This window comes from Psammomys obesus, unplaced genomic scaffold (genome assembly GCF_907164565.1).
Source record: "Psammomys obesus unplaced genomic scaffold, mPsaObe1.curated_primary_1811, whole genome shotgun sequence".
Taxonomy (NCBI): domain Eukaryota; kingdom Metazoa; phylum Chordata; class Mammalia; order Rodentia; family Muridae; genus Psammomys; species Psammomys obesus.
The window spans coordinates 15,360,041-15,370,371 of record NW_026585742.1 but is presented as its reverse complement, the minus strand read 5'-3'; positions in this window follow the sequence as shown (position 1 = coordinate 15,370,371).

Here is a 10,331-nt window from a genome sequence, read left to right as displayed (position 1 = left end):
AGAATGGAGCCTGTTGATTAACTATTGTTATTTCCTTATGAAAACACTTTATGAGTATCAACCAAGGACACTTAGTAAAATTTAAAGTATGTCTCAAGACATTTCCAACACCTTAGCCTATCCTCCAACTGGACAGACTAGCATAGCTTTCAGCTGGTGGCAGAGAAGTTCCTTTTTCCAAAGGGTGCCAGTTAATGCAGTGAGTAGATCTGAGCAAAGTTCTGAGAGTGAATGATGACCCCTTAAGTCTTAAATTTGACATTCATATCACAATAAAGACAGAAAGAATGTAAATGACCAAAGGTGGGGAAAAGAGCCATGAGATGCTGCTATCTACTTATGCAGCTGTTGCATTGGGCCCTCAGCTATCTATTATGGATAAAGGAGGTGTCTAATAGTGTAGCCACTGGGGCTAATATGTGGGAGGAAGAACAGTCCCAGAAAGGAAGGGAGACAAAATCACAGGGCTATAAATATAATCACAATATCCTGGATTATGAGATCGTCAAACATAAGGAAAAACTGGCTCAGAGACACAAACTCCCCAGTGTGAGAAGAATGAGAAATCAAGTAAAACTTGCTGGAAGTTCCTAGATTTCAATCCATGATGGCAATCAGCACTAATAATCATGAAGTTGTAGACTATATAACTGAGGGTGCCATTCGCCTGCAACACATGCCATAGGAGACATGTTGGACTTGCTCAGCAGGCAGATGGTGGATGGTTGGTAATTCTTGAAAAACAAGTAAACTAAACAAAAGAATCCAAAGATCCAAAGGTGGTTTTTGGCCATCTTGGCAAATGTTGGGACCATCCCTTTTTCTTTTAAAAACAAAGATTTCAGAATCCAAAGCTAAGTGGGCCAACATATATCTGTAACCTCAGACTGACAAGGCAAAGGCAAGAGTCAGTTTTGTCTATACAGTGAGATCCAGGCTAACCAGAGCTACATACAGTTTATCTAAAAAAAAAAACAAAAACAAACAAACAAAAAAGCAAATGTTTTTATTCCAAGTTATTTTATTTTCTACCAGATATATTACATATCAATAAATAAAGTGCTACCCACTTGGATTCACAACCTCTGTTAAGACAGTGTTTCTGTCTCTTTCTATAAGAAAGAGAGAAATCATAGCAGTCCCTACTATTTCCAACAAAAAGACAGACACAGAGAGAGTAGGCTTATAATTAATGCTTGAAAATATCAAAGTGCCCTGGGCAAAAGTGATGCATCTATACTTGATGTTCCTTCATTAGTCTTTTCCTGTGTGCTAAGAAGAATACCTGGAAGAATAGGTATACATCTATATTACCAAAGGCAACATGTCATAGATTGTGTGTGGTATACTTCTATTGAACTTATAATTTCTCTGGTAAAGGAACATGTACAGTCTTATATTTTATAATGCAGCTCTCTGTAAGGGAAAGAAGGATGATCCCACAAGCAGTGTTTAGGAAAGTCTACCAATACACTACTGCCAGGATCGCCAAGATCATTTAGTTAATCAGACACAAAAGGAAAACCACAGGAAGGGATGAGGCCTAAAGAAACAATGGCTCTAATTAGACACATCTATATATAAAACATAAGAAAAGATAAACTGCAGGGGTCTTTCCTGAGACTGTTTCTCCAGCCAAAGACCATGCTTGGATATAACCTAGAACCCCTGCTCAGACATAGCCCATGGCAGCTCAATATCCAAGTGGGTTTCCCTAATAAGGGGAACAAGGACTGTTTCTGACATGAACTCAATGGCTGGCTCTTTGAACTCCCCCCACCCCAGAGGAAGGAGCTGCCTTGCTAGGCCACAGAGGAGGACATGGCAGCCAGTCCTGAAGAGACCTGATAAGCTAAGGTCAGTGGACTTAGAGAGCGGCAGGGAGATGGGGGAGGGTGGGATTGGGAGGGAATGAGGAAGGGAGCTACAGATGGGATACAAAGTAAATAAACTATAATTAATATATATATTAATTACAATATATAATAATTATAATATATTGTATATATATTTGAAAAGATAATCTGGAAGTGGACACAAGCCTCTATCCCTAACCCAGAAGTTATCTCCAATTGATAACTGCTCACATAGGAAAAATACGTTTTCTCCAATGCAGTCTTCTTCAGTGAGAAACAGAGTGCTCATCCACAAGTACGGCACCAACATTACCCACGTTCAGACCACAGCAGAAAAGAGAGTCATTGTGAAAGACACCAATGAAATACCAATGAAGTCTTACCTTAAAACATTCATTTCACTAAATTAGATTGAGGCAGTTAAAAAAAACACAAAAAACAAAAACCTTCCAACTAAACAATAAAGTCCAGACAAAGATGGATTCATGATGAATTTTACCAGATGTTCAAGAAAGTTAACTAATATCTATTTTCCAAGGTATTCTATAAAATAGCAAAAGAAGGAAACATTTCTAAACTTTTTTCTCTAGTACTTACAGCATGTAAAGATGCAACAAAAAAATAGAAGTGTGGGTTAATCTCCTTGATGACCATCAAAATTCCCAAAAAATATATTTGCAAACCAATTCAAGATCATATCTCAAAGAGCACCTACCATGATTAAGTTGGCTTTATTTCAAAGATGCAGGGACACACATAAATGAAGAAATGCAATGTGTCACATAAATAGACACAATAGACAGAAATAGACAAATCACATGGTCATCTTCATAAACTCAGAAAAGGATTTTGACAAAATAAAAAATCCCCTCATGCTAAAAGTAGTAAAGTAACACAGTAAAAGGAACATATACCAACATGATAAATATGACAAATTTATTCCCTAACATTATATTAAATAGAGAAAAATTCAAAGCATTTCTAGTAAAATGAGGAACAAAATTGTTCACTTTTCCCACTCTTATTCAAAGTAATGCTTTAAATCATAAAGTAATAAGAGAATGAAATCAAGGGATACAATGGAAGCCTGCTCTACAAGTGGCAATTCATGACTTAAGGTACTGTAAGTTTGGTCAAAAGCCCATGGCTGGGGTTGTCCCAGGGTTCAGTGGAAGGAACCTATCACTATTTTGCTAAATAGTCATATTTTTTAAAACTGTCTTCAAAATACTTGTTTACATCCATAGATATGTGTTGCTCTCAACTGTCAATGAAATCTCGTATTGCAGTGGTCAGCTTGTAGTGCGGATCCTCATGACTTCCCACAGTGCTGAGAATGAATGACTATTGGGTGCTCTGTCACATAAATGAGAGATCTATAGCTCTGTCTGCAAGGCTCAGGGAACATCTCAGAAGGAGGGTGGAAAGAACATCAGAGCCAGAGAATGAGGCAGAGTGCACTGAAATAGTGCTTCCAGGACAGAGCATGTCTGTTACACTCATGAATTCAAAGAAGTTTTGGTTACCTGTATAATAATAGTACATGATCAAGACAATCAACATTCTTCTATGGTTGGAGAAGAACCCATGAGGTTACACCCCTACTTGAGCAGATATATATTGGTAATTAATAAATACTAGGGGAGGAAGAGTCATGTTTCTTCAGGGTTTTGGAAACTACTAAATGTCATATATGATGGTGGATAATCCCACACCCATATACAAGTAGGCAGCACTAACAACATAGTGTATTGTTTTATTTTTATTAATTTTTATTTACATGCATGCTTATTTTGTCAGAATGCATGTCCTTGTACCTCAGGCATGCCTGGTGTCCACAGAAACCAAAAGATGGTTTTGGACACCCTGAGATTAGAGGTATAGATGGTTGTAAGCTGCTATGTGGTTGCTAGGAATTAACCTATGTCATCTGAAAGCACAGCTAGAGCTTCTAACCATTGAGCCATCTCTCCAAGCCAAATGAATTATTATTTTTTTAATTATTAGTAATTTTATTATTATAGAAGAGGACATTAAGGTAGAAGAAAGAATTTGGAGTAATGGAATTTTAGGAATATTGGGGGAGGAATTTGAGTTTGAAATGATTAAGATATATTATATGCATGTATGCAATTGTTGAAGACTAAGTAAAACAATATTCTTAAACATACACCTAGTTCCACAAAGAATATCCAAGATTAAGAACACAAAACATTCTGTGTATCTGTTAATTGGATCATCTTGCAAGATGGCCTATCCTAGATGTCTTAAACAACATACATTAATTTTTCTACGGATCAAAGACATTTAGTTCAAGATCAGTTGCCCGAAGTCTTGATTGATGGTGAGGCCTTTCCTGGTTTACAGATGGGCACCTTGACTTGGATTCCTTTGCATGCACAAAATGATAACAGATGACTACTAATGTAGTTGGTTCATTTTTAAGAATGAACTCTATCTAGGTTTCCATAATCATGATTTCATTTAACCATTTATTCTTTAATAAAGTAGTCAATATTAGGGTCAACTTTAGAGTGAATTTGATTTGGAAGATACCACACCATTAAATCTATAACATGTGAATAATATAATTAAAAGTTCCTCAGTTCTAATTATATTTTCCAAATGTGAAACACTGTCTATAGTTCACACTTTTCACTGTTTACACAAACATGAGACCATTATATGATTTTTTTTATAATAAAACTCCTTCTAAAGTAGGGGTTCAATCATATACTTCTAGATATCTTCCATATCAATAAATAAAAAGCTTCAAATATTCTAGAGTCTCACAGTATTCTTTTTAAGGATTATAATAATCTAACAGCTCTATTAGTAAAAGATAACTAAGTTTCTTATTATACACAGTGTTACAAAAATTTTCCTTGTGTGTATTTTTGTACACTTTTATTAGCTTAATAATTTTTCATACAATGTATTTTGATCACATTCTTCCCCTCCCCAACTCCTCCAAGATCCTCTTCACCTTCTTACCCATTTAAATTTGTGTACTTTTTACCTCTTTTTCTTAAAAAAAAACACAAAATCAAAACAAATAAACCAAAAGCTAAAAAGACAAAATATACCAAACCAAACAAAAAAAGCACACAAAAAAATATTACTACTTTGTAGAAAACCAATTTTTCCTCTCTCCTCAAGTATCAATTGCAAAAATTCTTCTCGGTTAAGTATGGGCTTTTTTGCTCATTTCCCCATCCCTGTGCTGGTTGTGTACAGGTTGTGAGTGCTACCACAGCCAAACATTGGGAGGAGCACAATAGCCTTTTTGAAGAGTTGGGGTAGGGAGAAGGATATAAAGACCCAGAGGGGACAGGAAGACAGGAACTCCACAAGAAGACCAACAAAACCAACTAACTTGAACCCAAGGGGCCTTCCAGAGACTGAAGCACCGACCAAGGACCATGAATGGACTGAACCTAGGCCTCTCTACACATACGTATTCGATGGGCAGCAGTCTTTATGTATGCTTCCTAGTAAGGAGAGCAGGGGCTATCTCTGATAGGGACTCTATTGCATCCCTTTTGATCACTTCTGCCACAGACTGACCCAGCCGGGTCCCACAACCTCGGGAGAATCAGGGTTTTTGGATATCAGGAAGGCACAGTTTCGGCGAATGACAGTCAAAGACAACACCGTAATAGTTTTGACTCTGCTGCAATTTTACTGAAGTCAGGCTAATAATTTTATAGTAATTGCATGAGAAAACACCTTAAAGTTGGCATACTTCCCAGAACATTTAGACTTTACCAAGAATATAAAGTTTACATTTTAACATAGGGCAGTGCCCACAAGAAATCTTGGCCTGAAAACTTTTGTTCAAAGCAGACAAAGGAAAAGAAACCTCAAACTGCAGTTTCATTATTGCTAACCAATGAAGAGGAAAGTCAGGAGCTAAGTCAGATACCTGGCAAAATCTTTCTCTGCGTCAAAATCTAAATACACCTTTGTTAACCATCCTCCCATATGTCTTGCTAAAAATTTGTGATCCTCAGAGAGAAGACACCAAGGGGAACAGGCTCGAGCCAGCTGTACTTTCCCATGCTCTCTTTTCCTAAGGAGGAGCCCATTATTTTTTCACTATTCTTGTAATGTTTTTTGATACTGAATCTGATTCATTACTTCTCTTAAGATTATTTTTCTTTCATTCTATTCTTGTTAAAGCTTTTAATAATTTATCAAAGATATGTTTTCTTGAATAATTAATTGTGCTGTTCCAAGAATCATAGAGAAAGATCAAAAGGCTCATAAATCCAACCCCACAACCACAACTGAGAAAGTGTAGAAATTTCAGAATACGTCTTTTTGGCTTAGGTGGTCAAGAGGGGTAAGGGGGGACACATTGCTAGTGACCTCCAGGGAGCATATTCCCGAAGAAAACGTGTCTCCTGCCTAGTAGCACAATCTATTGATATGCTACACTGACAGCGCTGGAGTGGGTGGAGCACACTTCCCCCGGTGAGCTGTCTGATCAGGCCACTGTGGAAGAGGATGTGCTCAGTCCTGATGCAATTTGATGTGCTGGGATGGGCAGAGGAGGGCTATCCTTTTCTGAGGATTAGGGGAAGGAGGATGGAGGAAGCAGAAAGGAGGGTGGAATCTGGACGAGAGGAGGGAGGAGGCTTCAATTGGGATGTAAAGTGCACGAATGAACAAAGGAATAAATGTAAATAAATTTACATTAAAAATTTAAAAAATATTCACTGAAGAAAAGCAAAGTATTTGAAGGCAAACTCTGCCGAGAGCAGTATCAGACCACGTAATTCATTCCCACAAGAATTCCAGTAAAGCCAGTGATCTTGTTTTAGCTGGCAAAATAAATAATAATAATAATAATGACATTTAATTTAGGAATTAATGCTCATTCTTTTATTTTCAGTCTAGTTAGGGGCCTCTGTGTTAATCATCACATACTGCAAGAAGCTTCTCTGGTGAGGGTGGTATAATTCACAGTTCACTGAGCTATGGGACATAGAAATATGTCTTAAGAGTAGTTTCATTACTTGTTCTTGTAGTATAATAATAATGGAAATTTTCCTCTAGGACCCATAACCACTTTAGCAGTGTCAGGAATGGGTTCCACCTTATGGGGGGGGGGGAGGGATCCTTAAATCCAATTTTTTTAAAAAGTGGTTTATTACTCCCATAACATTTCTGCCGCTATTAAAACAGCGTATTTTACAAGTATTGGCTAGTGTAGGTTACAGGATTCCTATCTTGGTAATACTGATAAAACTTTTCTCCTTTGGTAGCAGCATAGTATTTTCTAGTACCATGAATAATAGTCAATAGAGGTTAAGCTTCAATTTGGTAGCAGCTCAGGTTCTCCATGTTTGAAGACATAAGTAAGACTGGGTGTTAGGGCTTGGAGGGTAAGCAACAGCACTGGCAATCGTTTGTAACGTTTGGGGGTTGTCTATGGGACCCCCTTTAGCCAAATATTCAACAAGCTGTTACCAATCCCTGGTTTCCATAGTGGCTCTGCTCCTGCTGGTGGTAAATAAGTATTCTCTTTCCCTGCACACTCTCCGGAATCTGCTATCATTTATTAATCTTGGCTTTTCTGACTAAAATCTCAAAGTAATTCTAATTTATATTTCTCTGATGGCTACAGATGTTGAACATTTTAAGTGTTTCTTATTCATTTGTTTCTGTTGAGAACTTTGTTTAGTTCTATATTCTATTTTAATAGAATTATTTGTTTTCTTGATGCTTAGCTTTTTAGTTTTTTATGTTTTAGATACTAACACTCTGTAAAATGTATAATTGGTATAGACTTTTTCTCTTTCTGTAGGCTGCCACTTTGTTTGAATGATGGAATCCTTTGCTATAGAGGTTTTTAGCTTCATGAGGTCCCATTTATTACTAGTTGGTCTTAATGCCTGGATAACTGGAACCCTATTCATAGAATCCCTTCTTGTGCAACAAGACCAAGTGAATTCACTACTTTTTTTCCTATCAGAGACGGAGTATCTTTTCTTATGTTGTGGCCCTTGATCCATTTGGAGTTGGGTTTCATGTAGGTTGATAGATACGTGCTTATTTTTAATCCTGTGCATGCAGTTATCCAAATTTGACCATGAAAATATGTTGAAGATGTCTTTTCTCCAATATGTAATTTTGGCTTCTTTGTTAAAAAAAAAAAATCAAGAGTCTCTGTGTGTATGTGTAATTATATTCAGGTCTTCAATTCTATTCCATTAATCAATATGCCTTGTTTTTTGCCAACAACATGATTTTTTATTACTATTAGTCTGTAATAAAACTTGAAAGCTGGGGTGCTAATATCTCTAGATGTTATTTTATGATTTTAAATATCCTGCCTTTTTGTGTATATGTGTTTTCATATGAAGCTTAAGATTTTTAAAATTTATGTGAAGAATTATGTTGGAATTTTAATGAGGATTGCACTGAATCTTTTAAGGTTGGATAACCATTTTTACAATATTAATTCTACCGATCCATGAACACGAGAGATGTTTCCATCTTCTAGTGTCTTCTTCATTTTCTTTCTCCAATGTTTCTCTGATTTTTCTCAGTTTGTCTTTTGTATATAGAAAGGCCACTGATGTGTGTGTGTGTGTGTGTGTGTGTGTGTGTGTTAATCATGCTTCTTTGCTGAAAGTGCTGTTTAATAGCTATAGAAATTTCCTAGTGGAGGCTTTAGGGTCTTTAAAATTTTTATTATACAAATCTTCTACTTGGTTAGAATTACCCCAAGATAATTTTTGAAGTACTATTTGTATAATTTTTTTCTCAGTCTGTCATTTGATATATAGGAGGGCTAATGATTTTTGTGTCTTAACTTTGATTTGATACTTGTTTTAGGTGTAGACACTTCTTGGTAGAATTTTCAGGGTTATTTATGTATACAATCCTATCATCTGCAAGTAAAATTACTTTAGTTTCCTCCTTTCCTATTTGTTTTTTTAATGTGGTAATATTTTATTCTTTCTAAAATGTTTTCAGATCAGTTATGCATCTTTAAATTTTTATTTTATTTAAGTTTATTTACTTTACATCCCAAGGGTGCCGCCTCCCTCCTCTCCTCTCAGTCTTCCCTACCCTTCCTTCCCCCTTCTCTTCTCCCTTTTCTCCCAGAAAAGGGGAGCCCCCCACATATTAGCACATCAAGTCACATCAGGACTGAGCATATCCTCATCCACTGAAGCCAGGCAAGGCAGCTCTGCCAGTGGAAATTGATGCAAAAGCAGGCAATTAGAAACAGTCCCCACCTCCTCCACTTACCAGGCAACCCACATGAATATCAAACTGCCCATTGTCCACATATGTGCAGGGGCCTTGGGTCCAGATCATGCATGTTCCTTAGTTTATGTCTCAGTCTCTGAAAGCCCCCATGGGACTGGGATAGTTGTCATTGTTGGCCTTCTTCTGAGATTCCTGACTTCTCCAGGTCCTTCCATCTTTCCCCCAACACTTCCACAGAACACCCAGAGCTCTGCCCCATGCTTGGCTGCAAGTCCCAGCATCTGTCTCCATCCTCTGCTGGGTGGAGCCTCCCAGAGGATAGTCATGTTAGGCTCCTGTATGCAAGCATAGCAGAGCATCATTAATAGTGTCAGGGGCTGGCTCACTGCTGTGGGGTGGGTCTCAGATGGGGCCAATCATTGGTTGGACATTCCCTCAATCTCTGTTCTCTTTTTATCCCTGTACTTGTTGTAGGCAGGGTGATTTTTGGATCAAAGGTTTTGTGAGTGGGTTGTTGTTCCCCTCCCTCCACTAGTCCTGCCTGGCTAGGAGGCTGTCACTTCAGTCTCCATGCCCACGCCTATTAGGGGTCTCAGGTAAAGTCATATCTATAACATCGCAGGAGCCTACCCTGTCATAGGCCTCCAACTTGTCAAAGAGACGCCCCTTCTCAGTTTCCCTTCTTCCTTGCCCCCTTAACCTCCCACCTGTGTTCTTCCCACATCTGATCCTCACCCTTGTTTCCCTTCCCATTTCATCTCCTGTCCAATTCCTTGTCTTCATCCACTTCTGCTGTCTATTCTATTTCCCCTTCTGAGTGACCTTCTGGCACCCCACCCACCCCAATTTTGGGCCCTCTTTGTTTCTTAACTTTGTTGGCTCTGTGGACTGTAGTATGGTTATCCTGTACTATAGGTTTAATATCCGCTTATAAGTGTTGTACATATATCATGCATCTTCCCTAGATTTTCCATCTGCAGGATTGCCTCAGATTGTGTTTTCTTTATTGCCTCTATTTCCATATATATATATATATATATAATATATATATGTATATTATATATATACATATATAATATATATTATATATATATACATATATATATGTATATATATATGTATACATATATATATACATATATATATAACTAATATATATATATAACTAATATATATAATATATATATATAACTAATATATATATAACTAATATATATATATATATATATATATATATATATATATATA